Here is a 26,072-nt window from a genome sequence, read left to right on the forward strand (position 1 = left end):
TGGGGGTCATCAGATTGAGTTCTGTGTGGGGCTCTGCATTGAGCGTGGAGTTTGCTTGGGGTTCTTTTTCCCATCCTCTGTTCCTCCCCCTGCTCACCCACATTCTCTCTTTCTCTAAAATAAATAGATAAGTAAAATCTTAAAGAAAAAAAAATCCTAAAATTAATATGCAATTTCAAGAACACTGAATAGCCCAAAAAGTTCTGAAAGAGAGAACCAAAGCTGGAGACTACACATTTCCCAATTTCAAAACTTACTATAAACCTGCAATAATCAAAACTGTGATGCTGACATAGTGGTAGGCCCATAGACTAAAAGAATATAATTGAGAATCCAGAAATAAACCAATAAACCTATGATCAGTTGACTTTCAACAAGAGTCCCACGATCATTGAACATAGAATTTCTTGAACACATGGTGCAGGGACAGTTGAATTACGACAGGCAAAATAATGAAGCTGGACCTTACCTCACCACATACAAAAATTAGCTCAAGGTGTATCAAAAACCTTAATTTAGTACCTAACATTCTAAAACTCTTACAAGGAAACTCCTAGGGATAAAGCTGTATGAACTTCAATCTGGCAATGAATTCATAAGTACAATACTAAAAGTGCAAGCTATAAAAGAAAATATATAAGTTGGACTTCTTTAAAATTAAATACTTGTGATATCAAAGGATAATTATCAATAAAAGGAAGAGATAAGCCACAGAATGTGACAAAATAGTTGTAGACCTTACATTTGATAAAGATCTACTAGCCAGAACATGTAAAAATACTTATAACTCAACAACAAAAAGCCAAACAATCCAGTTGAAAATTAGACAAAGGATTTAAATAGACATTCTCCAAATAAGACATACAGTTGGCTAATACATATGTGGAAAGATGCTTATCATCATTAGTCATTAGGGAAGTGCCAGTTAAAACCACAGAGATTCCTGCCCCCTAGGGTAGCTGCTGTAAAAGAAAGGAAAATAACAAGTGCTCACAAGAATGTGGAGAAATTGGAACTCTCATAGATTGCTGGTGAGCTTGTTGCATGATATAACTGCTCTAGAAAAATAGTTTGGCAGTTCCTCAAAAAGTTTAGCTTGGAATTAATATATGAGCCATAATATCATTCTTGGATATATATATCCCAATTGATTCAAAACAGGTTTTTGAACAGATACTTGCACATCATTGTTCAAAAAGCATTATTCACAGTAGCCAAAATGTGGAACACCTCAAATGTTCATCTACTAAGAAATATATAAGCAAAATGTGGTATATCCATATAAGGGCATATTATTTAACAATAGAGGGAATAAGGTACTGCTGCATGCTACATCATGGATTCAACTTAAAACCATCACACTAAGTAAAGTAAGCCACATATTTTATTATTTCATTTACATGAATTATCCAGAGTAGGCAAATCCAGACAGACAGAATAGCAGATCTATGATTTGCAGATTGATGGGGGCCAATACTGGTGAATGAGAGAATAGAGAGTGGCTGCTTAATGGTGATGGGGTTTCCTTTTTAGGATGATGAAAATGGTCTGGAATGAGGTGGTGGTGATGATTGTCCTACATTGCAAATGTATTGAAGCCATTAAAACATACACTTTAAAGTGATCAAGAGGTAAATTATATTTTGGATTATACCTCATTTAAACAACTGATATAATGAATACATATAAAACTAAGCCCATGTCCACAGTAAAGTTGTATGTAAATATTCATTTTAGTACCATCATTCTGGCCTCAAAGTACTAAAGGCAGTAATCATTTAGGGAAATACAGAAATATAGAGAATCGTGTAGGGAAATACAGAAATTTACAGACCTAGGAGAATGGATAAAGAGATACTGAATGAATAAAGACGTTTGGAAAGGGTAGAATCCTATTAGCTGAATTTGGTGATTCGTTAGATGTAGGTTCTCCCATGTAGTTTTGACTTGCAGTAGAATGGATTGGGATGTATTTCAATAAGATAATAAAACAAGCACAAAAAAACCCTCTGAGATGAGATCATGATGTCACTTTCAGACATACGGAATTCAGTATTCTATCAAACAATAAATGGAAGCAATAAAGTGGGTGCTGAGACTAGAGGTAGAAGACTAGCATGTATAAGCATATTATTGATAGTTGAATCCAAGGTACTGAAGGAAATTTATCAGGCAATGTGAAAAGAAGGCCCATGTCAACAGAAATCTGAGGACACCAGAAATGTAAAAATAGGCACAAAAAGGGTCTCCTGGGTGGTTTAGTCAGTTAAGCATCCAACTCTCGATTTTGGCTCAGGTCGTGATCTCAAGGTTGTGAGATTGAACCCCCTAGTTGGGCTCTACACTCTGAGCTTAAACCAAATGGATTTTCAAATTTCATTCCACTCAAAATTTGCATGTACTTGCACACATGCACACCTTACTTATGTCTTAACTCTAATATCCTGAAGAATAGATGTAGTAGCCAATTGAAACAAACTTACAGAAGCAATGCATTCAATTATAACCCCGTGCACAATAGTTTTTAAAATGAAGTAATTAAAAAAATACTTTATTTGGCACAGAGAGAGAGAGAGAGAGAGAGAGAGAGAGAGTACAAGCCAGGGGGAGGCAGAAGGTGAAGCAGACTCCCCGGTGAGCAGGAAGCCTGATGCAGAGCTCTATCCTAGGACCCTTGGATCATGACCTGAGCCAAAGGCAGACACTTTAACAGACTAAGCCACCTAGGTGCCCCTAAAATGAAGTAAATTAACATATAACCATTTTAACCCAAGTTTCCAGAAAGTCACTTTTAGTGTATAGGGGAGAGTGCGTGCGTGTGTGTGTGTGTGTGTGTGTGTGTGTGTGTGTGTGCATGTGCACACATATACAGCTATTAAGTGGTAAAATCAGAGTATGAGCCCAGGACTTTTGCTTCACAGCCAGTGCTATAACCACTATACAGATTAACAGATGGAGGTTGTTTGAGAATACTGAGTTACCCTACTAAACAATCAAGGTTAGGGACATATAAATGTTAGTGCATCTGAGATCACATATCTGACTAATGAGAATAAGTGGAACTTTCTGAGTTTGAGTCCCAAGAATAAAGCAGCTACTGTTAGGTGGCAAGTCATGTAACGGTGTTCGAGCCGATAGTGGGCTTGCCATTTCCAGAGATGATTCTGAAAAAGTGGAAATTGTGAGCTGATCAAGCACTCTAACTGGTTTCTATCACAGCATAATTTTGCAGGAATGGTCCTCTGCCCAGTGAGGACAAAAGCTGTGGGAGAAACCACAACTACAGGTTGTCCTGCCAGAAGCTTCACCTCTGTGCTGCTTTTTCATGTTTAGTGTGGCAGTTACAAAACAAACTCTCCTCAGATAGCTTTTGTTGAGAATAAAACATTTGAAATTATTCTAACATTATTTATTATATGGTTCTAAAATTATACACTTTGTGCTTTAGAATTGCTTGAACTGCCACAGATCTATAATAGTGTGCTAAATTCTCTGATAGCAATTGTGTTTTTATCAGTTTCTCTTTTTATTTGTAATGATTTTACTTTATACATTTTTCATGAAATGTAATTTGTCGGAAAATGTTCGTGATTGTTGCCATCTTTTGTGGATTTGTATCTTTTCATCAATATAAAACTACTACTTTTAAAATCCCATTACCTCCTTTTAGCTTTCTCCTCTATTCTGATACTTATTTTTTTTTAGCCACACGAGTTTTCTTTTTAACCTTTGCTTGATATGTCTTTGTCATTTACTTTTAGTCTTTCTCTGAAATTCTGTTTTTGTTCAGATTCTTTTTAATATAAGATTATTAAGAATTATTATTCTATATTATGTGGTAACTTGCCTTTAAAATAAAAATCTATTTTTCCACATTTTGACATATATTTTATATTACCTATTTTTTTTTCTGTTGTCTTCTGTTGTGTTTAATGGCATAATTGCAATTTATTTTTAGTTCTGTATTTTTTGCATATGCATTATTTTCAATTAATTCCTGCCATGATTAGACTCTACAAATACTCTTGTTAATTATTTTCAATTTTATATTAAAGTTTAAAAAATGCAATTTAAAAATTACACTTGATAACTATAACAATGATAAGAAATTATTTCTTTCAATATCTTTTTTGTAAATATAGGTTTAGGCGTTCTTCCACTCATTAAATAACTTCACAGTCTTTGTTAATCTATATTGAGTTTGTGAATATAGTACTTAATTCATTAGTTCTGTTTCTTTTTCATTTATTTTCTTTTTCCCTCTTTTCCTTACCTATTTCCTTCTAGCATCCTTCAAATTTTTTCTTTCTTTTTTTTCCCCAAAGATTGTACTTATTTATTTATTTGACACAGAGAGAGAGATCACGGGTAGGCAGAGGCAGGCAGAGAGAGAGGGGGAAGCAGGCTCCCTGCTGAGCAGAAAGCCCGATGTGTGGCTGCATCCAGGACCCTGGGATCATGATCTGAGTGGAAGGCAGAGGCTTAATCCACTGAACCACCAAAGTACCCCCAAACTTTTTCTATAAAAGTTAAAAATTTCTGTAAAGGTAAAAGTACTTACTTGGGTTAATAATCTTGAATATTAAGTGGATTTTAAGATTATAAATGAAATAATTAAGTTTGAAAGTTCATCCCCATATACTTATTATCTTGATTATTTCCCAAATATTAAATTTGACTTTTAGTGTTTGGCATAAATCTATAACAATTTATCTAAAAATATATTTATTTCTTTAGTTCACATTGATCTCAAGATGCCTCATTTTTTGCAGCAATTAATTTACTGTGTATATTACTTCAAAGTGTGTGTGTATGTACACTTTGGAATTACACATTTTAAAATTTTATGTAATTGAATCCTAACATTTTTCTTTTCTTTTTTTTTTTAATTTTTTATTTTTTATAAACATATATTTTTATCCCCAGGGGTACAGGTCTGTGAATCACCAGGTTTACACACTTCACAGCATTCACCAAAGCACATACCCTCCCCAATGTCCATAATCCCACCCCCTTCTCCCAAACCCCCTCCCCCCAGCAACCCTCAGTTTGTTTTGTGAGATTAAGAGTCACTTATGGTTTGTCTCCCTTCCAATCCCATCTTGTTTCATTGATTCTTCTCGTACCCACTTAAGCCCCCATTATGCATCACCACTTCCTCATATCAAGGAGATCATATGATAGTTGTCTTTCTCTGCTTGACTTATTTCACTAAGCATGATACGCTCTAGTTCCATCCATGTTGTAGCAAATGGCAAGATTTCATTTCTTTTGATGACTGCATAGTATTCCATTGTGTATATATACCACATCTTCTTGATCCATTCATCTGTTGATGGACATCTAAGTTCTTTCCATAGTTTGGCTATTGTGGACATTGCTGCTATAAACATTCGGGTGCACGTGCCCCTTTGGATCACTACGTTTGTATCTTTAGGGTAAATACCCAATAGTGCAATTGCTGGGTCATAGGGCAGTTCTATTTTCAACATTTTGAGGAACCTCCATGCTGTTTTCCAGAGTGGCTGCACCAGCTTGCATTCCCACCAACAGTGTAGGAGGGTTCCCCTTTCTCCGCATCCTCGCCAGCATCTGTCATTTCCTGACTTGTTGATTTTAGCCATTCTGACTGGTGTGAGGTGATATCTCATTGTGGTTTTGATTTGTATTTCCCTGATGCCGAGTGATATGGAGCACTTTTTCATGTGTCTGTTCGCCATCTGGATGTCTTCTTTGCAGAAATGTCTGTTCATGTCCTCTGCCCATTTCTTGATTGGATTATTTGTTCTTTGGGTGTTGAGTTTGCTAAGTTCTTTATAGATTCTGGACACTGGTCCTTTATCAGATATGTCGTTTGCAAATATCTTCTCCCATTCTGTCAGTTGCTTTTGGTTTTGTTAACTGTTTCCTTTGCTGTGCAAAAGCTTTTGATCTTGATGAAATCCCAATAGTTCATTTTTGCCCTTGCTTCCCTTGCCTTTGGCGTTGTTCCTAGGAAGATGTTGCTGCGACTGAGGTCGAAGAGGTTGCTGCCTGTGTTCTCCTCAAGGATTTTGATGGATTCCTTTCGCACATTGAGGTCCTTCATCCATTCTGAGTCTATTTTTGTGTGTGGTGTAAGAAATGGTCCAATTTCATTTTTCTGCATGTGGCTGTCCAATTTTCCCACTACCATTTATTGAAGAGGCTGTCTTTTTTCCATTGGACATTCTTTCCTGCTTTGTCGAAGATTAGTTGACTGTAGAGTTGAGGGTCTATTTCTGGGCTCTCTATTCTGTTCCATTGATCTTTGTGTCTGTTTTTGTGCCAGTACCATGCTGTTTTGATGATGACAGCTTTGTAATAGAGCTTGAAGTCCGGAATTGTGATGCCACCAACGTTGGCTTTCTTTTTCAATATTCCTTTGGCTATTGGAGGTCTTTTCTGGTTCCATATAAATTTTAGAATTATTTGTTCCATTTCATTGAAAAAGATGGATGGTACTTTGATAGGAATTGCATTAAATGTGTAGATTCCTTTAGGTAGCATAGACATTTTCACAATATTTATTCTTCCAATCCAGGAGCATGGCACATTTTTCCATTTCTTTGTGTCTTCCTCAATTTCTTTCCTGAGTACTTTATAGTTTTCTGAGTATAGATTCTGTGCCTCTTTGGTTAGGTTTATTCCTAGGTATCTTATGGTTTTGGGTGCAATTGTAAATGGGATTGACTCCTTAATTTCTCTTTCTTCTGTCTTGCTGTTGGTGTAGAGAAATGCAACTGATTTCTGTGCACTGATTTTATATCCTGACACTTTACTGAATTCCTGTATAAGTTCTAGCAGTTTTGTAGTGGAGTCTTTTGGTTTTTCCACATAGTATCATATCATCTGCAAAGAGTGATAATTTGACTTCTTCTTTGCTGATTTGGATGCCTTTAATTTCCTTTTGTTGTTGATTGCTGAGGCTAGGACCTCTAGTACTATGTTGAATAGCAGTGGTGATAATGGACATCCCTGCCGTGTTCCTGACCTTAGTGGAAAAGCTTTCAGTTTTTCTCCATTGAGAATGATATTTGCGGTGGGTTTTTCATGGATGGCTTTGATGATATTGAGGTATGTGCCCTCTATCCCTACACTTTGAAGAGTTTTGTTCAGGAAGGGATGCTGTACTTTGTCAAATCCTTTTTCAGCATCTATTGAGAGTATCATATGGTTCTTGTTCTTTCTTTTATTGATGTGTGGTAGCACATTGACTGATTTGCGGATGTTGAACCAACCTTGCAGACCTGGAATAAATCCCACTTGGTCGTGGTGAATAATCCTTTTAATGTACTGTTGAATCCTATTGACTAGTATTTTGTTGAGTATTTTCACATCTGTGTTCATCAAGGATATTGGTCTTTAGCTCTCTTTTTTGATGGGATCCTTGTCTAGTTTTGGGATCAAGGTGATGCTGGCCTCATAAAATGAGTTTGGAAGTTTTCCTTCCATTTCTATTTTTTTGGAATAGTTTCAGGAGAATAGGAATTAGTTCTTCTTTAAAAGTTTGGTAGAATTCCCCTGGGAAGCCGTATGGCCCTGGGCTTTTGTTTGTTTGGAGATTTTTGATGACTGTTTCAATCTTCTTACGGGTTATGGGTCTGTTCAGGCTTTCTATTTCTTCCTGGTTCAGTTGTGGTAGTTTATATGTTTCTAGGAATGCATCCATGTCTTCCAGATTGTCAAATTTGTTGGCGTAGAGTTGTTCATAGTATGTTCTTATAATAGTTTGTATTTCTTTGCTTTAGTTGTGATCTCTCCTCTTTCATTCATGATTTTATTTATTTGGGTCCTTTCTCTTTTCTTTTTGATAAGTCGGGCCAGGGGTTTATCAATTTTATTAATTCTTTCAAAGAACCAGCTCCTAGTTTCGTTGATTTGTTCTATTGTTTTTTTGGTTTCTATTTCATTGATTTCTGCTCTGATCGTTATGATTTCTCTTCTCCTGCTGGGCTTAGGGTTTCTTTCTTGTTCTTTCTCCAGCTCCTTTAGGTGTAGGGTTAGGTTGTGTACCTGAGACCTTTCTTGTTTCTTGAGAAAGGCTTGTACCGCTATACAACACTGCCTTTGTTTTGTCCCACAGATTTTGAACCGTTGTTTTTTCATTATCATTTGTTTCCATGATTTTTTTTCAATTCTTCTTTAATTTCCCAGTTGACCCATTCAATCTTTAGAAGGATGCTGTTTAGTCTCCATGTATTTGGGTTCTTTTCGACTTCCTTTTGTGGTTGAGTTCTAGCTTTAGAGCATTGTGGTCTGAAAATATGCAGGGAATGATCCCAATCTTTTGATACCGGTTGAGTCCTGATTTAGGACCGAGGATGTGATCTATTCTGGAGAATGTTCCATGCACACTAGAGAAGAATGTGTATTCTGTTGCTTTGGGATGAAATGTTCTGAATATATCTGTGATGTCCATCTGGTCCAGTGTGTCCTTTAAGGCCTTTATTTCCTTGCTGATCTTTTGCTTGGATGATCTGTCCATTTCAGTGAGGGGAGTGTTAAAGTCCCCTACTATTATTGTATTATTGTTGATGTGTTTCTTTGCTTTTGTTATTAATTGGTTTATATAGTTGGCTGCTCCCACGTTGGGAGCATAGATATTTAAAATTGTTAAATATTCTTGTTGGACAGACCCTTTAAGTATGATATAGTGTCCTTCCTCATCTCTTATTATAGTCTTTGGCTTAAAATCTAATTGATCTGATATAAGGATTGCCTCTCCTGCTTTCTTCTGATGTCCATTAGCATGGTAAATTCTTTTCCACCCCCTAACTTTAAATCTGGAGGTGTCTTCGGGCTTAAAATGAGTTTCTTGGAGGCAACATATAGATGGGTTTTGTTTTTTTTATCCATTCTGATACCCTGTGTCTTTTGACAGTGGCATTTAGCCCATTAACATTCAGGGTAACTATTGAGAGATATGAATTTAGTGCCATTGTATTGCTTGTAAGGTGACTGTTACTGTATATGGTCTCTGTTCCTTTCTGATCTACGACTGGTAGGCTCTCTCTTTGCTTAGAGGACCCCTTTCAAGATTTCCTGTAGAGCTGGTTTGGTGTTTGCAAATTCTTTCAGTTTTTGTTTATCCTGGAAGCTTTTAATCTCTCCTTCTATTCTCAATGATAGCCTAGCTGGATATAGTATTCTTGGCTGCATGTTTTTCTCGTTTAGTGCTCTGAAAATATCATGCCAGCTCTTTCTAGCCTGCAAGGTCTCTGTGGATAAGTCAGCTGCCAATCTAATATTTTTACCATTGTATGTTACAGACTTCTTTTCCCGGGCTGATTTCAGGATTTTCTCTTTGTCACTGAGACTTCAAATTTTACTATTAGGTGACGGGGTTTGGGCCTATTCTTCTTGATTTTGAGGGGCGTTCTCAGAACCTCCTGAATTTTGATGCTTGTTCCCTTTGCCATATTGGGGAAATTCTACCCAATATTTCTCTCCAGTATACCTTCTGCTCCCCTCTCTTTCTTCTTCTTCTGGAATCCCAATTATTCTAATGTTGTTTCGTCTTATGGTGTCACTTATCTCTCGAATTCTCCCCTCGTGGTCCAGTAGCTGTTTGTCCCTCTTTTGCTCAGCTTCTTTATTCTCTGTCATTTGGTCTTCTATATCACTGATTCTTTCTTCTGCCTCATTTATCCTAGCAGTGAGAGCCTCCATTTTTGATTGCACCTCATTAATAGCTTTTTTGATTTCAACTTGGTTAGATTTTAGTTCTTTTATTTCTCTAGAAAGGGCTTTTATATCTCTCGAGAGGGTTTCTCTCATATCTTCCATGCCTTTTTCGAGCCCGGCTAGAACCTTGAGAATTTTCATTCTGAACTCTAGATCTGACATATTACCAATGTCTGTATTGATTAGGTCCCTAGCCTTCGGTACTGCCTCTTGTTCTTTTTTTTTTTGTGTTGAATTTTTCCGTCTTGTCATTTTGTCCAGATAAGAGTATATGAAGAAGCAAGTAAAATACCAAAAGTGTGGCAACAACCCCAGGAAAATATGCTTTAATCTAATTAGAAGAGATCCAAAATCGTGAGGGGGGAGAAAGGGGATAAAAAGACGTTCAAAAAGGAAGAAAGAAAGAAAAAGAAAAAAGAAAAAAAAAAGAAAAGAAAAGAATTAAAATAAAGAAAACAAGAAAAATATAAAAAAGAAAAAATATATATATTGGATAAACTAGTTAAAAAACGTTAAAAAAGAAAAAGGTAAAAGTTAACAAAAAATTTACCAGAAGGTGAGAAAAAAAACAAGAAATGAAAAAGAAAAGAGTTAAATTAACTGCAAGACTAAAAAAAATCACAGGGAAAAAGCCATGAGTTCCGTGCTTGGCTTTCTCCTCCTCTGGAATTCTGCTGCTCTCCTTGGTATTGAAACCGCACTCCTTGTTAGGTGAACTTGGTCTCGGCTGGATTTCTTGTTGATCTTCTGGGGGAGGGGCCTGGTGTAGTGATTCTCAAGTGTCTTTGCCCCAGGCGGATTTGCACCGCCCTTACCAGGGGCTGGGGTGAGTAATCCGCTCGGGTTTGCTTTCAGAAGCTTTTGTTCCCTGAGCACTTTCCGTAGAGTTCCAGAGGACGGGAATACAAATGGCGGCCTCCTGGTCTCTGGCCCGGAGGAGCCGAGAGCCCAGGGCCCCACTCCTCAGTGCGCCTTCAGAGAACAGCGCCCAGTCACTCCCGTCTGCCTGACCTCCGGCCGCGCTCGGAGCTCACCGAGCCTTCGACCGGTTCAAGGTAACACCGAGCTGTGAGCTTACTGTCGGCTCTGTCTCTGTAGCCGGCTTTCCCGTTCCAATACCCGCAAGCTCTGCGACACTCAGACACCCCCGGTCCTTCTATGACCCTGCGGGACCTGAAGCCACGCTGACCCCGCATGGGCTTCGCTCCGGTTTAGCCTCTGAAGTGATGTCCCTCAGCAGAATAGACTTTTAAAAGTCCTGATTTTGTGCGCCGTTGCTCCGCCGCTTGCCGGAAGCCGGCCCCTCCCCCCGGGGTCTATCTTCCCGTCGCTTTGGATTCACTTCTCCGCCAGTCCTACCTTTCAGAAAGTGGTTGTTTTTCTGTTTCCAGAATTGCTGTTCTTCTTCTCTTCAATCTGCCGATGGATTTTCAGGTGTTTGCAATCTTTAGATAAGCTATCTAGCTGATCTCTGGCTAGCTGAAGTAGTCTCAGCCTGCTACTTCTCTGCCATCTTGACTCCTCCCTCAAATCCTAACATTTTTCTTAAACCTGTTTGATGATTTACTATTTTATAAATATTTAAGATGTTAGAGAAGGCTGAGATGAGTTAGATTTTGGTTTTATTGTTAACATTCCATTTTTTTTCACGGATGATTGTACTTTTTAATATTTTAAAATATCACCAGGTTGGGGCATGTAGGTATCTCAGTTGGTTAAGCATCTGACTCTTGATTTCAGCTGAGGTAGTAATCTCTGGGTTGTGTGATTGAGTCCCTCTTTGGGCTCTGTGCTCAATGTGGAGTCTGCTTGTCCCTCTCCCTCTGCTCTTCCTCTTACTTGTGCTCTCTCTCTCTCTCTGTCTCTAAAATGAATAAATAAAATCTTTAAAAAGACCTCACCAGGTCATTCACAGTTATGACTTGATTTTCAGTTGCTTTCATAAACATAATACATAATTTTAGTTTTAAGACCAATTTTTCCTTATATCAGGATTAAAAAATGTTTTAAATATCAGACAAGTCAATGTACTATGTCTTTCAGAAATGTCTTTTTATTTATAGGCTCATTATTTGAATATTTCCCATATGTTTTTAAAATACATTTTTACCTTCTTATATCCTCTACATAAGGTTTTCATCTGAGAACTCATGTCCCTGCAAATACCTTCTATCAAATGTCTTCACAAGTTTTTTAAATATTTAAATTAGGTTTTTCTTCTTGTCCTTCTACATTTAAATACTGTCTTCTTTCTCACTGGTGCCATATTCTGAATTTATTGGGACCATGGTAAATATTTTCTAACTATTTATCATATATTGTTGCATTCTATATCAAAAGGAATCAGTTCACCTATTGCTGAGGGTTTGAAGTTTAATTTTTTTTCATATATACATTATATTTCCTGAAAATATCTTTTGAGAAAGAGGTAGGACTTCAGTTATGATTTTGGATAAGGATCTAGAAAATTTGACTAATGCTTCTCTGAAGTATGTTTTTAATATTCTAAAAGGCTCTGAATATCAGTTTGTAACCTAATATCAGACAAAAATGTCAGTGAAGGCAAGGAACTACAGAAGAAATCAGAGTTGAAGTAGCTTTAACTCTGAACATATTTGCAAAGTCTGTGAAACTTGAACATACTTTATGTGACCTCAAGGGATATGGAGGGAAAAACAAAAATTAGATGCAATTTGAGATGTAAGGTTATCCAGACATATTTCTGATTTTTCCTACATGCATGGTGTATTATACAAAAGAAAATTGCCTTGGTGTTTTGCAGGAGTTAAAAAAGTCCCTCACGAGGTATACTTCTGAAATAGCCCTCCCATCTTGTATAGGTAATTCACATCGGCTGTTGGTCAATATAACCTCAAGCTTTGAATTTAATTCAGAGTGGTCCTGAGCTAATAGTTTCCTTACATCCTTATTAACCACAAACACAAAACCTGTCTGGAAAATTGCACCTACATTCTAGAACACAGAAATTTCCAGAAATTATGCTCCAAGTAAAATGAGAAGGACATAAAAATCACTAATTCTGCAAGGATATGTCACTATAAACACAAAGAAAGCATACTTTATCAATAAATAATTATAAATTCACAATGTATTAATTCATAAAAATGTCATATGGATATCATCACATATTATAAACTAAAATGGGTCAGCACGTCTGAATAAAGAAAAGTAAACTTTGAAAATTCCTATGGAGAAAAAAGAACAAAAAAACCCCCAAAGTCTTAACATAATTGAATGTTTAGAAATAGAAAGTAATACATAAATTAAAATTCCAATGGAGAAATGTCAACTTCCAGTGGTAGTTGGTACTAGACTTGACTTCTAGAAATTAATAATTAGGAAACTGACCAAAATTATTTCCACATTTTAAACTTAGAACAAGTCTGACATTCCTAAGAGAAGGAATTAATTGGCATGAATTATCCTTATAATTTTCCTTAAGGAGTTTTTCAGACTAGGGGACAGAGATGGTAACACAAGCAAAAAAACAACACTTGGAATACTAATTGATGGAGATTGAGATTGGAGATCTGGGTGGCAGTGGCCACTGAAATTTGTGGGAAAGAATATCAGACAGGAGAAAGTTACACAGATGAAGAGCTCTGTAATCCAAATGGTTAGTTCAAATGTTTGGGTAAACAATAATCTGAAAGTGTATGCAGTGAAATTCCACAAAGCCAGGCAAAAAAGAAATACATATAGTAGGGAAAACCAGCTATTGGGAGCTGTCCGTGGAAAAGTTCTGGAGCCCATACAGGTCTAAGAGATTCATGAGTTTCAACTTAGAGTGGAGAGACATAATTGACCACATTATTAATTCAGGAAAAAATCTCAAAAAGTGCTTTGGAGCCTTACCTTTTACAAAGGTAAAAAATATGCGTCTGCTGAATCAAATTGATCTGCAAGCCACTGAAATGCCTAATGAAACATATCCTTTGATCTTTAAATGATGACAACAAGATCCAGTCAATAATTTAATATACCCCATGTTCAGTATCAAATCAAAAAGTGTTAGAGATACAAAGAAGCAGGACGATATGACTCATAGACAAGAGAAACGTCAAATCATAGGGAAAAAAGATGACAGAATTACTAATAAAATAATTTGAAACCAGTTACTGAAAATGTGCTCAGTGATTAATGGACAATAAATATAGTGAGAAAGGAAATAGAAAATATTTAGAGAATTAAATGGGCTTGACAAAGCCAGAGAAGTATAAACTGAAATGAAAAACTCATTGTATAGGTTTAACAGAAGATAGAAGATGTCATGAGAAAAGACAACACATTGCAATATAAATTATCCCAACTAAAACATGGAAAAAAAGGAGACTGAAAAATAAGTTAAAAGAGATTCTGAGAACTGTTGGAGTACACTAAGCAATGTGGCATAGGTGTTATTGAATTACAAGAAATGAAGGGTTACAATAAAATATATTTGAAGATATAATAGTTAAAGGATTTCCAAATTTGAAGAAAGCTGTAAGCCACTGATCTAGGAAGGTCAGTGAGACTCAAATAGAGTGAATATGATAAAATCCTCACCAACATATAATACACGTATTTTATAACCATAGTGGTGAAAAACAGAAAGAGATATCTTGAAATCTATTAGAAGAAAAGATGTGTTTTTTGGTGAAAGTTGGATTTGTATAGGACAGCAGAAACTGAAGTAATGTTTAGGACAAATGAGCACACCTTTCTTTCTGGTAGGTTTTTTTGTTTTTGTTTTTGTTTTTGTTTTCTTTTGGTACTTCTTGTGGTGGTTAATGTTGATCTAATGAAGAGTGGAGCTGGGTTTGAGTTTGTTGCTGTGATCCTCTTCAGTATGCTAGAGGTTCAAGTCTTTCTGGTCATACCTCTTATTTATGGTGACGGCAGAATTTCCAAGGGGTTGTTCTTAATGTTGGTTCTCTGCTTTGCTTTCATTGGTACCGTTCCCCAGAAAACAGCTTTGTGGTTGTATCCCACTGTTACGTTTTACTTGATGCTCATTAGCATGTTGGTGGTGAGTGAACTGGGAGCATTCTTGTTGTTCTAGTAAGTCTCACTCTTGCTCTGTTAAGCCTCACACTGATAAGTACCTTAAGTAGGTACTGTGAACCTGGGTCTTTGGATCCTGGCCTTCACAAGTCTATGTCTTCCTCATGTGGATATATTAGTGGACCTATCATTTTTTTCTACCTTAGGCCTAAGTGTAGATTTGGTTTTTTGCTCTATTCCTTCTCTAGTTCCAGTGGACTTTTCCCTATTCCCTCAAGTGCATAGGTTTCCCTGCCTTTATTACTGTACATCAAGGGTTCTTCCTTAGTCAAATATTGGAAAGGTGGGTCTGGTGGAGTTTCAGTGCATGTAGGATGCCACCTCCCCAGATGCAGTGGGGTTCCACCAGTAATGGTAGGCTACAGTTTTTGTTGCCCTTCCTTGTACATAGAAGGAGTATTGGAGACAGGGAGATGATTCTAGGTAGAGTTTTAGCGGTGCCTGATGTTTTCTTCCTACAACCAACATACCAGAAAGCTTTCTTGATTTTCACGTAGCTTCTCTGTGAAAACCTAGTGGCATTCCTGAACTGAAAATGTATGAAACTCATATGTCTACAGGAACTTAACATTCTCATTTTAGCTCATAGTTGGCCTTTTAAGGATCAATTGTTTATTACTAGTTGAATCTTCTTACTGAAATATATCTATTAGAATCTGTCCCAGATAAGCAAATTCTCATGTCCTGGTTCTTTCTGGTTCTACCTGTCTTTATTCAGATTTCTGGTAAATTATTTATCCTGGACCTCAGCTCTTTGATAAGTTTGAGAAGTTGTTAATTTGCTGGTTTGTATTAGGGTTCTCCAGAGAAACATAACCAACAGGATGGAGATATATGTATACATCATGTATATTCATATATATACATACATGCATACATACATGAAGAGGCATTTTATAGGAATTGGCTCATGATATTGCAGAATCAAGAAGTTCTATGACTTGCTATCAACAAGCTGGAGAAGTGGGAAATCTGGTAGTATAAATTACACCCAGTCTGAAGGCCTGAGAACCAGGAGCACTTACGTTTGTGGGCAGGAGAATTTTGATTCCAGCTCTAGCAAAGAGCAAATTCACCATTCTTCTGCCATTTGTTCTACCAGCGCTTCAAAGAATTGGGTGATTCCCACCTACATTAGTGAGGGTTATCTTCTTTACTCAATCTATCAATTCAAATTGTAATATCCGCACAGACACATCAATAAATACTGTTTTACGAGCTATCAACTTAGCCCAGTCTAGGTGACACTTAAAGTTAACCACCACAAGTCTATATGATGTTTCTTTTATTATAAAAGTGGGAGTGATGCTCTTTATAGCATTCTGTACTCTGAATGGAAATTGGAAGCTGAATTCCATGCAGCTTCTTTTAGGTATCCTTCCAGGTATGAGAATTTGTATTAGTTCTTTATTGCTGCATAGAACATTTCTTTCAAATTTAGTGGCTTAAAACAATTAGCATTTATTATCTAACAATTTCAGTGAGGCAGGACTTTGAATGTGGCTTAGATGTGTGCCTCTGTCTTAGGTCTTGAACAAGATTGCAGTTAAGGTGTTGGCTGGGGCTGTGGTCTCATCTGAAAGTTCAGTTCAGACAACCTCCTCATGAGGTTGTCTGTAGGATTTGGTTCCTTATGGGTTTCAGATTTATATCCTTCATTTCTTACTGGCAGAGAATGGGTACAGAAATTAAGAGAGGGAGAAAGAATGAAAGAATGGGAGAAAGAGAACACACATGGTAGCAATACTGAAGTTAGTTTTTTTTTTTTTTATTATTCTAATCTCTGAAGTAATAACCTGTTACTTTTATCTATTCTACTAGATGTATCATTAGCTACAGTATATAATCAAGAGGATCAGTTAACACAAGGATAAGGATAACAGGTGCAGAGATAATTGGGGGCTATTTTAGAGACTGCCTGTGAGAAATAGAAGTGGGGAGATAATAAAGATATGAGCAGATATCAATGAAACAAGACAGAAATAAATAATAGAAAAAATTGATGAATTTGAAAGTTGTTTCATGGAGAAGATTAATTAAATTGATAAATCTGTAGCTGGATTTACCAAGAATAAAGAAAGAGACAGAAAATGAAAACCCAGATAAATGATGTTGAGAACAAAAGTGGAGACATACCTACAAATTTGACTCACATTAAATGGATAATAAAGGAGTAACCTCCAATTTTATGCCAATAAATATTGCAACTTAGGTGAAATAGATTCCTTGAATTAAAAAAAAATTAGAAAATTGACCAAGAAGGCATAGAAAATTTAAAAAAAAGCTACACACAGACACACACATACACACACACACACGTCTGTATAAACTTTGTACTATGGTTTCCTCTCATTACTGATATTGCTAAATTATTTTTTTTCTGGTTCATTGGCTAAAGGTTTATAACTTGTATTGATCTTCTCAAAGCAGAAGAAGGTTTTTATTCTGCTAATTTTCTTTATTTCTTTGTTTATATTTTACTTCATTCATTCTTGCTTTTATCCCTAATGCATCTTTTTTTTTTTTTTGCCTCTGATCAAACATATTCTTCTCTCTTAGTTTCTTAATATTGTTAGCATCTAGCCCCTGCTCCATGCATAAGGTTGTATTGTTATTGTATCTATTTTCAGTATCCAGTCTTTCTTTTTTTTTTTTTTTTTTTTAAGATGTATTTATTTACTTTGGAGAGAGGGAGAGAGAGAGCGCATGAGCAGGAGGGATAGAGGGAGAGGGAGAGAGAACCTCAAGCAGATTCCTCATAGGGCACAGAGCCTGTGGGGATCCAAGGCGGGGGTCTTCTCTTGGTGCTTGCCACAAGGCTTGCTGCAAGGGTGGCTCCCTATGGGATTGCTTTGGGTCTTAATCTCTTTTCCCTGAGACTATGACTTGAGCCCAAACCAAGAGTCAGATGCTTAACTAACTTAGCCACCCAGATGCCCTTTGAGTACCCTGTCTTAAGGAGTGTCCTTACATTGAAACATCCTGTTTTATTGGGTAGGGGGAAGAGCAAGAGAGCTAGTGGAACTATAAAATGGCCTGCTTTATTTTTATTCACATTTCAGTGCCTGAAGTAAATTGTATGGTCAAACTCTGCATTGATGGGATAGGAAAAATATGCCTCCCATTGGAAGCACTCTAAGTCATATGGCTGTGAATAAATAATCCTTTAAAAGAAACAGGAAATACATTCTCTGCAGAACTAAAGCCTTTATTAGTGCCACTGTGGTATTAAAACTGCTTTTAGCATTTAAGAAGACATTTTAAGAAATTAATAGAGGTATTTGAGTGTTTTGTTTTCCTAACTTTTCTGCACACTTTGTCACTGTCAACTGTCAGCCTGTCTTTGAAACTTCCTGTTTTCTTGTCTTCTCTGGTTTTGCATTCTTCACAGTAATAATGTTCGTGCAGTGTGTCCATAATGTCTCAACAGCTTTAGCTGTCTTTTTCTCTTCTGGTTATGCTCTTCCTCCCACATTCCAAACACAGGTGTTTTATTTAAGTTTTTTTTCTTTTTTTTATATTTTAAATAAAAAATATTTTAAAGAATTTTTTCTACTTATAAAAATAATACATGACTTACACAAATAATGCAGAGTTTTTGAAAATTAGAGAAATACACAGACATGAACACCTACAAAACACAAACTAAAATTCTATTTTCTATCTCTCTGTACACAGTTAAGTTTAGCTTATTTACAAGTTAATGATTTATTTTAATGTATATGGACTCTTTAATAAAAAATATATATTATATATAGCTTGCTTTTTATATACCAATATAATTATTTTTATGTACATAAAATATTTCTCAATTATGATTTTGCCTATCTATATTATTCAATTTTGATAGGTTTTTCATAATTATTTACCAACTTACATTTGTGCATTTAGTTTCCTAGTTGGATGTTGTTATAAATGACACTGCACCACACTTTTTTTTTTCACACTTTTTTTTACAAGTCCTTGGTCATATACATATTTGTAATATCCCTATACATACTAGTATTCTCATTAATTTTAGGGCACACTTTAAAATTTGACATACTTTTGAGACATTTAGTATATGTAACCAGTTCCCATAAGAAGAGGGTGTCAACTGCTATATGATGATTTTTATATGTTTGGCTTTTTTTTCACATTACATTTAAAAATTTTTTAGAAATTTAGGATAAAAACTTAATATCTCATTTTAATATATTTACTAAATATGTTATGTATATTTTATAATAAATGATAATTCTTTTCCCTATATAATTGTCCATTGGTATTTTTAAATTATTTTTCTACTTATTTTTCAAAATTCCATTATCCACTGGACAGTTTTGTTTTTCTTAGGTGCAGATAGGTGCAAAAACTTATGGGTATAAAAATTGTTTTCCTTTTAGTTCAGTTTTTGAATTATAAAAGTGACAAATTCATTAGAGGTATTCTAATAATATTAAAGTGTTTAAAGTAATATCAGTAGCCTGGATTTCATGGAAAATATGATAGAATAAACCTGAATCTCAGGGACTTCCACCCCTAATGAAATATAAAGGAAAATGGTTGGAAAAATTCCCTAATGGAATATAGAAATGATTGGAAAATGTTTCTAACAACTGCAAGAAAATTTTTAAAAATTTCCAAAGAACTTTAATTTCATGTCTTAAGTTTGAAAACAGGCAATCAATCTGAGACCATATCAGGACTAGAAATCCCAGCTTTTTGTATTCCTTCCCAAAATTTCCTAGGGAAATGAGTCATATCAACAGAACTATGAGAATTCTCCTTAACATTAGTGGGTAGGAAGGCAAACAGAAATCAAAGAAAACATTTCAAAAACATAAACAAAATTAAATACCTTTCGAAAAATTTAAAGAGAGATGGAAAAGGCCAATAAAGTTTGTCACATTACAGAAAACTGAACTAAATTTGTGAAAAGAGCCAAAGCCAATCGATATGGGAAATACCTTCTCTGGATAGAGTATATTCTAGTATAAATTATTAAATAAAAATCTCAAAGAGAAAACAAACCCTGCATATCCAAGTTTATCAGCATCTGTCTTTCGTTATGTTTTCATACTCCTAAGACAATGCAAAAAGATGCTAAGACTGAAGACCTAACATATGTTAGTTAGTATAAAAATGGGCAGGCATATGTATAATTGAATTAGAAAGAGAAGAAAGAAAATGAGGCAGAAAAAATATTTGAAGTAATAATGGCCCCAAATTTCGCAAATTTAATGAAAAACAGAAATTTGCAGTTTACAGGGATACCAAATGAACATGAAGTATAAATACCGAGAAGGCCGTCATAAGAAAAAATTCAGTAAAAAGAGGATCAAACCATACACAGGGAGAAAACTGTTGTAAATCATATATCTGACAAAGCACATCCATCCAAAACACATAATGAACTCCTGTGACTCAATAATAAGACAAAATATTTGAATAGACACCTCACAAGGAAGGCATAAGACAAGTAAGCACACAAAAAGATGTTCGATATCTTTAATTATCAGAACAATGCACCTAAAACAACAGTGAATTATCTGCTAAGAATGCAGAAAGCTGTAATGAGTGTTTCTCCAACACTTCTAAAATCATCAAAATAGCTACATGAACAAAATTACAGCTTTCCTTGAACTTAATCAAAAAGCTGAGTGTTTAGCACAACTAATAACCTGAAATCACAGGAAACAGAGGAGGCAGTGATAAGGGATGTAAACATTTGCTTACCTAGGGCAGATGTTAGATACTGTACCAGTTGGTAAAAAAATAGAACATCCTTTTCCCCTTACCACATAATGACCCCATCCTAACTACAAAGTTATATGTGTGGATTCTGAGGTCTGTTTGTTCCATAGGAGTGCTCATAACAATCACAAAAGCCATACACTGATTTATTACCTGTGTTAATACAATCTTCTCACACTGAAGGCTTAGAAAAAGAAAAATTCTGCCAATTTCCAGGTGTGAATGCTATTATTTCAGTCTCTCTTCTTTCCTAAACAGGATACCTGGCTTTCAACAAGAACAACAAAAGCAACAAAAAACAACAATTACATGGCAGAAAAAGAAGCAAAATAAAAAACAAAACATAAAGAGACAAAATAATCAATAGAATCAGACTCAAGTATATTCTCCATATTCATGATTTGCTTTAAAATATGTTTTATTTAATACATTAACAGTCCTTATTTGCAAATTCCATGATTTTTTAAATTTCATGGTCTTTTTCTCTCTACTGATTCTCTTTCTAATTACTGATTAAACGTGTCGTGCTTCTTTGCATGTCTGAAATTTGACATCTGGATAGTGTGAGTTTCACATTATTAAATGCTGGATTTTGTTTTTCTTCTTCAAAGAATGTTTAACCCCCCCCCTCCCCCCCGCCTTTCAGGTTGTTGAGTATCCTGATCCGTTTCTTCTACTATGTTTTGTTGAGCAGGTCTAGTTATAATTAGTCATACTATTATGGTGTGTTTCTTTTGGGGTTTCTGTGCTGTCCAAGTTGTCCCAAATTATTCTGCACTATTGTTGAAAGAAACTGAAAATGCTTGAGCTCTGGATGAGTTCTTCTAATTCTTCATCTTAGGGTTTCTCAGTTGCATTTTGCTCAGCTGCATGGAGTTTCACTTTGTGTATGCTCTGCTTGCTACTTATTAATTGAATTGGAGGAAACCCTATATAAATTTCTGCAGTTCTTATTCTGTATAATGACCACCACCATTTCTCCTGTATTCTGCCATACGAATTGCATATACCTAATTTCCCCGAGCGCCTGTTTCAGTTATCACAACTCAGTAAGACTGCCATGCTCTGCCAGGGTTCTCCTCTTCACCACAGTCCAGGATGTTTCTTCAAGCCTAAAGTGGATGAAATTATAGGGCTTACCTTATTTGTTTGTCTTTTCTCAAAGAACACAGTTTTCTGTTGCCTGTTACAACTGTTACAGGGGTGCCTGGATGGCTCAGTCAGCTAAGTGTCTGCCTTCTGTTCCAATCATTATCTCAGGATCTTGGAATTGAGCCCTGCATCTGGCTCCCTGCTTGGCAGGAAGTCTGCTTCTCCCTCTCCCTTTGTGTCTCCCCTGCTTCTCTCTTGCGCTCTCTCAAAATAAATAAAATCTTTAAAAAGAATAACTATTACATATATATTTCCCTAGGTTCTAGTTTCTTATTTTGTATTTCATCTATGATAACAGAATGGCATTGTTTATCAATGACAAACCATTCTATGATAACAGAATGGGTTGATTATCATTTGCCTGATTCTTATGCAATAATGGGTACAATTTTTAAGCTAGTAGTTTATTCCCCTGCCTCCTAAGTTTTGATGAGTCTCTATTTCCTCATCTAATGTTAGATATTTAGAGTTAGCTACTGTGAAATACTATTTTTTGTGAATGCAGATTGGTTGCGTACATTGAGATAGGAGAAATTCATATTTTTAAATCCTATGTATACCACATATTATGAAAATTGCACAAAGATTTCTGCTTCTTTAGGACATCCTCCCCTGTTTTCTAGCATCATTACATGTATAGAAGCTCATTTTTATATCTTACTTGCAAAGAGAATTTTGGAGGTAATTTAGATGCCTAGACTCATAAATACCCATAAAATAAAAACACCAAGTAATAAAATTAGCACCAAATCTGTATTTAGTACCTAGAATTTATGATATTTATTAGATAAAAAATCATGGGCAGCATAGCACTTTATAGAGAAAAGTATAGTTTCAATAGCAATTAAAGAGATGCAAATTACAACAATTTTTAGATACAGTTATATTCCTGTTACACTGGCAAAACAAATGAAACTAAATACTATATATTGATTTTTTTAGTTCATTCCATTTATATGTTTTTTATGATACTAAAATTTTGTATGTTCTTCTTTCTAGACTTATTTTTCACAATTAAAAAAATTGAACCAACAGAACAATCTGCATACTTTAAAACTACATTTTCCCTGTAGGAATATTCTCCCTGAAAAGTATTCTTCAAGAAGGAGTTTTAAAGTAAATTAGGCAAAGCATTTATGGTCTCAATATCACTTTTTTAAAAAGTTATAAATGAACCAATATCCAACAAAATATAATTTCTATGCAAAGTATACAAAATTAACATAATGGAATGCTGTGTGTATTTAAAATGTTAATGCTGTACCCCATCTCAAAATATGGAAATGTTTATAAGAAATGCTAATTAGTACAAAACACAAGTATTATAGATCCAATGATGTTAAATCATTTATATATCCATATAAATATTATACTGCTTGCATTATATCTTGAAGACAAATAATCCATGGTCAGTATTCAAAGGTTAATCAGTTTACACAGTTTCCTAATGTTAATGCTGGATAATATTTTCTACTAATGTTAATATAAGAAACTTGTATGCAAAAACCAAAGCCTTTAAAAAATTTTTTTTCAAATTTTCTCACATATATTTTAAGCAAAATGGTACGAATATTTAAACAACAGTTGTCTGTTATTTTGAAATACTACAAAATATATTTTTAAATTATATAAAATTTCATGTAAAGAGAAGCAGGATATACATTTTAAGAATTCACCACACTGAACTGCTGTGTAAGCGAATCACTGTGGTGTCTCACAGACAATAGACTTTCTCTTGCAATTACCATCGTTTTCCCCAGTTTCTGATTATTTTCAAAACAATAACCATTTGGGCAGTGGTTAATTGTTTCTCTTCAAACGTTTGACACATTCTTCATTGCTTTTAGTGGATGTGAGTCTTTTACTAAACCACAATTATAATTAAGACTGATGAAATCATTAGGCTTGTTGTAAACATTCAGTTTATCCAAATAGAGTTTGGCAACATTTTAAAGGTCTTCTGTCAGGTTCGTTCAATGTTTAATTATTTGTTGTTGATGTTGAATTCCAGCATGATTGTTGTCATTTGTCATTATACTCTCTTGGAGTAAGTCAACTAATTTTATTTATAATATTTCTGACCTACCTACATTTAAAGTAATCTCAAATTATTTTTAAAGAAGTGTTAATTCCTCTCTTCTATTATTAATATAGTGGATGCCAAGAAATGTTATTCTATTTACTTACATAGTAAGTAGGTATTTAGGCATTTGTTATAGACCAAGTCCAGGTGAGACAAAATTAAAATAAAACATCATCTCTCACCTAAAAGCTCTCATAATAACCTAGCACTCTGATAGTGTCATATGGACAAAGTGCTATGAGAAACCTAGAGAGCTCTACATAAATTCTAATCAGGTTAAGGGTTTCTGAGAATTGCTTCTCTAACTCTGTATAGTAAATATTATGAAAATAGATTTTTTTACACAATTAAATTTTGTGTTTCCAAGGTCCACTTGTCTCTTTTCTGATACCTCTTTTTTGGGAATCTTTAAGGGTGCTGTGAAAGATAATGCAAACTTGCTAGGAAGTGTTTCTCTATTAAAAAGTATGCAGTGAGTAAATTGGCAGGTTTTTAAAATGATAATTATATTAATTAATTAATTTAATTTTAAAAATTACGTTAGTCAACATACAATATATCATTAGTTTCTGATGTAATGTTCTATAGTTCATTGTTTGAGTATAACACCCAGAGCTCCATTCAATCCACGCCCTCCTTAATACCCACATCCTCCCACCCTTCTCCCCTCTAAAACCCTCAGTTTGTTTCCCAGAGTCCATAAGCTCTCATGGCTCCTCTCCCCCTTTTATTTTTCCCTCCTTCATTTTTCCCTTTCTTCTCCTAAGGTCCTCTATGTTCTTCCTTATGGTCCACAAATAAGTGAAACTATATGATAATTGTCTTTCTCTGCTTGACGTATTTCACTTAGTGTAATCTCCTCCAGTTCCATCTATGTTGATACAAATGTTGGTTGGATATCCATCCTTTCTGGTGGCTGAGTAATATTCCATTGTATATATAGACCACATCTTCTTTATCCATTCATCCATTGAAGGGTGTCTTGGCTCCTTCCACAGTTTGGCCATCGTGGACATTGCTCCTATGAACATTGGGGTGCATGAGGCCCTTCTTTTCACTACGTCTTTGGCATAAATACCCAGTAGTGCAATTACCAGGTCATAGGGTAGCTCTATTTGTAATTTTTTGAGGAACCTTCACACTGTTTTGTTTTTCAGAGTGGCTGTACCAACTTGCATTCTCACCGACAGTGTAAGAGTGTTTCCCTTTCTCCACATCCTCTCCAACATTTGTTTTTCTTGCCTTGTCAATTTTGCCATTCTAACTAGTGTAAAGTGGTATTTCAGTGTGGTTTTGAATTTCCCTGATTACTAATGATATTGAACATTTATTCATGTGACTGTTAGCTATTTGTATATCTTCTTTGAAGAAGTGTCTATTCATATCCTCTGCCCTTTTTTGATTAGATTATTTGTTTTTTGGTTATTGAGTTTGAGAAGTTCTTTATAGATCTTGCATCCCAGCCCTTTTTCTGTAGTGTCATTTGCAAATATCTTTTCCCATTCTGTGGGTTCCCTCTTTGTTTTGTTGACTGTTTCCTTTGCTGTGCAGAAGATTTTATCTTTATGAAGTCCTAAAAGTTCATTTATTTTTTTCTTTTTTTTCCTCTGGAGATGTGTCTTGAAAGAAGTTTCTGTGGCCAGTGTTGAAGAGGTTGCTGCTTATATTTTCCTTTAGGATTTTGATGGATTCCTGTTTCACATTGAAATCTTTCATCCATTTTGAGTTCATCTTTGTTTGCTGTTAGATAATGTTTGAGTTTCATTCTTCTGTATATAGCTGTCCAATTTTCCCAGCACCATTTATCGAAGAGACTGTCTTTTTTCCATTGGATATTTTTTTCTGCCTTGTCGAAGATTATTTGACCATAGAGTTGAGGGTCCTTATCTGGACTGTGTTCTGTTCCATTGATCTATGTGTCTGTTTTTGTGCCAGTACCATGCTGTCTTGGTGATCAGAGCTTTGTAATATATCTTGAAATCAGGCAATGTGATGCCCCCAGCTTTGTTTTTCTTTTTCAGCATTTCCTTGGCGATTCAGGGTCTTTTCTGATTCCATACAAATTTTAGGATTGTTCCAGCCCTTTGAAAAATGTCATTGGTATTTTGATCGGATGGCGTTGAAAGTATAGATTGCTCTAGGCAGCATATACATTTTAACAATGTTTATTCTTCTGATCCATGAACATGGAATATTTCTCCATCTTTTTGTATCTTCTTCAATTTCTCTTGCAAGTGTTCTGTAGTTTCTAGAGTATAGATTCTTTACCTCTTTGGTTAGATTTATTCTTAGATATCTTATGGATTTTGATGCTATTGTAGATGGAATCAAT

Source organism: Mustela lutreola, chromosome 6 (genome assembly GCF_030435805.1).
Source record: "Mustela lutreola isolate mMusLut2 chromosome 6, mMusLut2.pri, whole genome shotgun sequence".
Lineage (NCBI taxonomy): Eukaryota > Metazoa > Chordata > Mammalia > Carnivora > Mustelidae > Mustela > Mustela lutreola.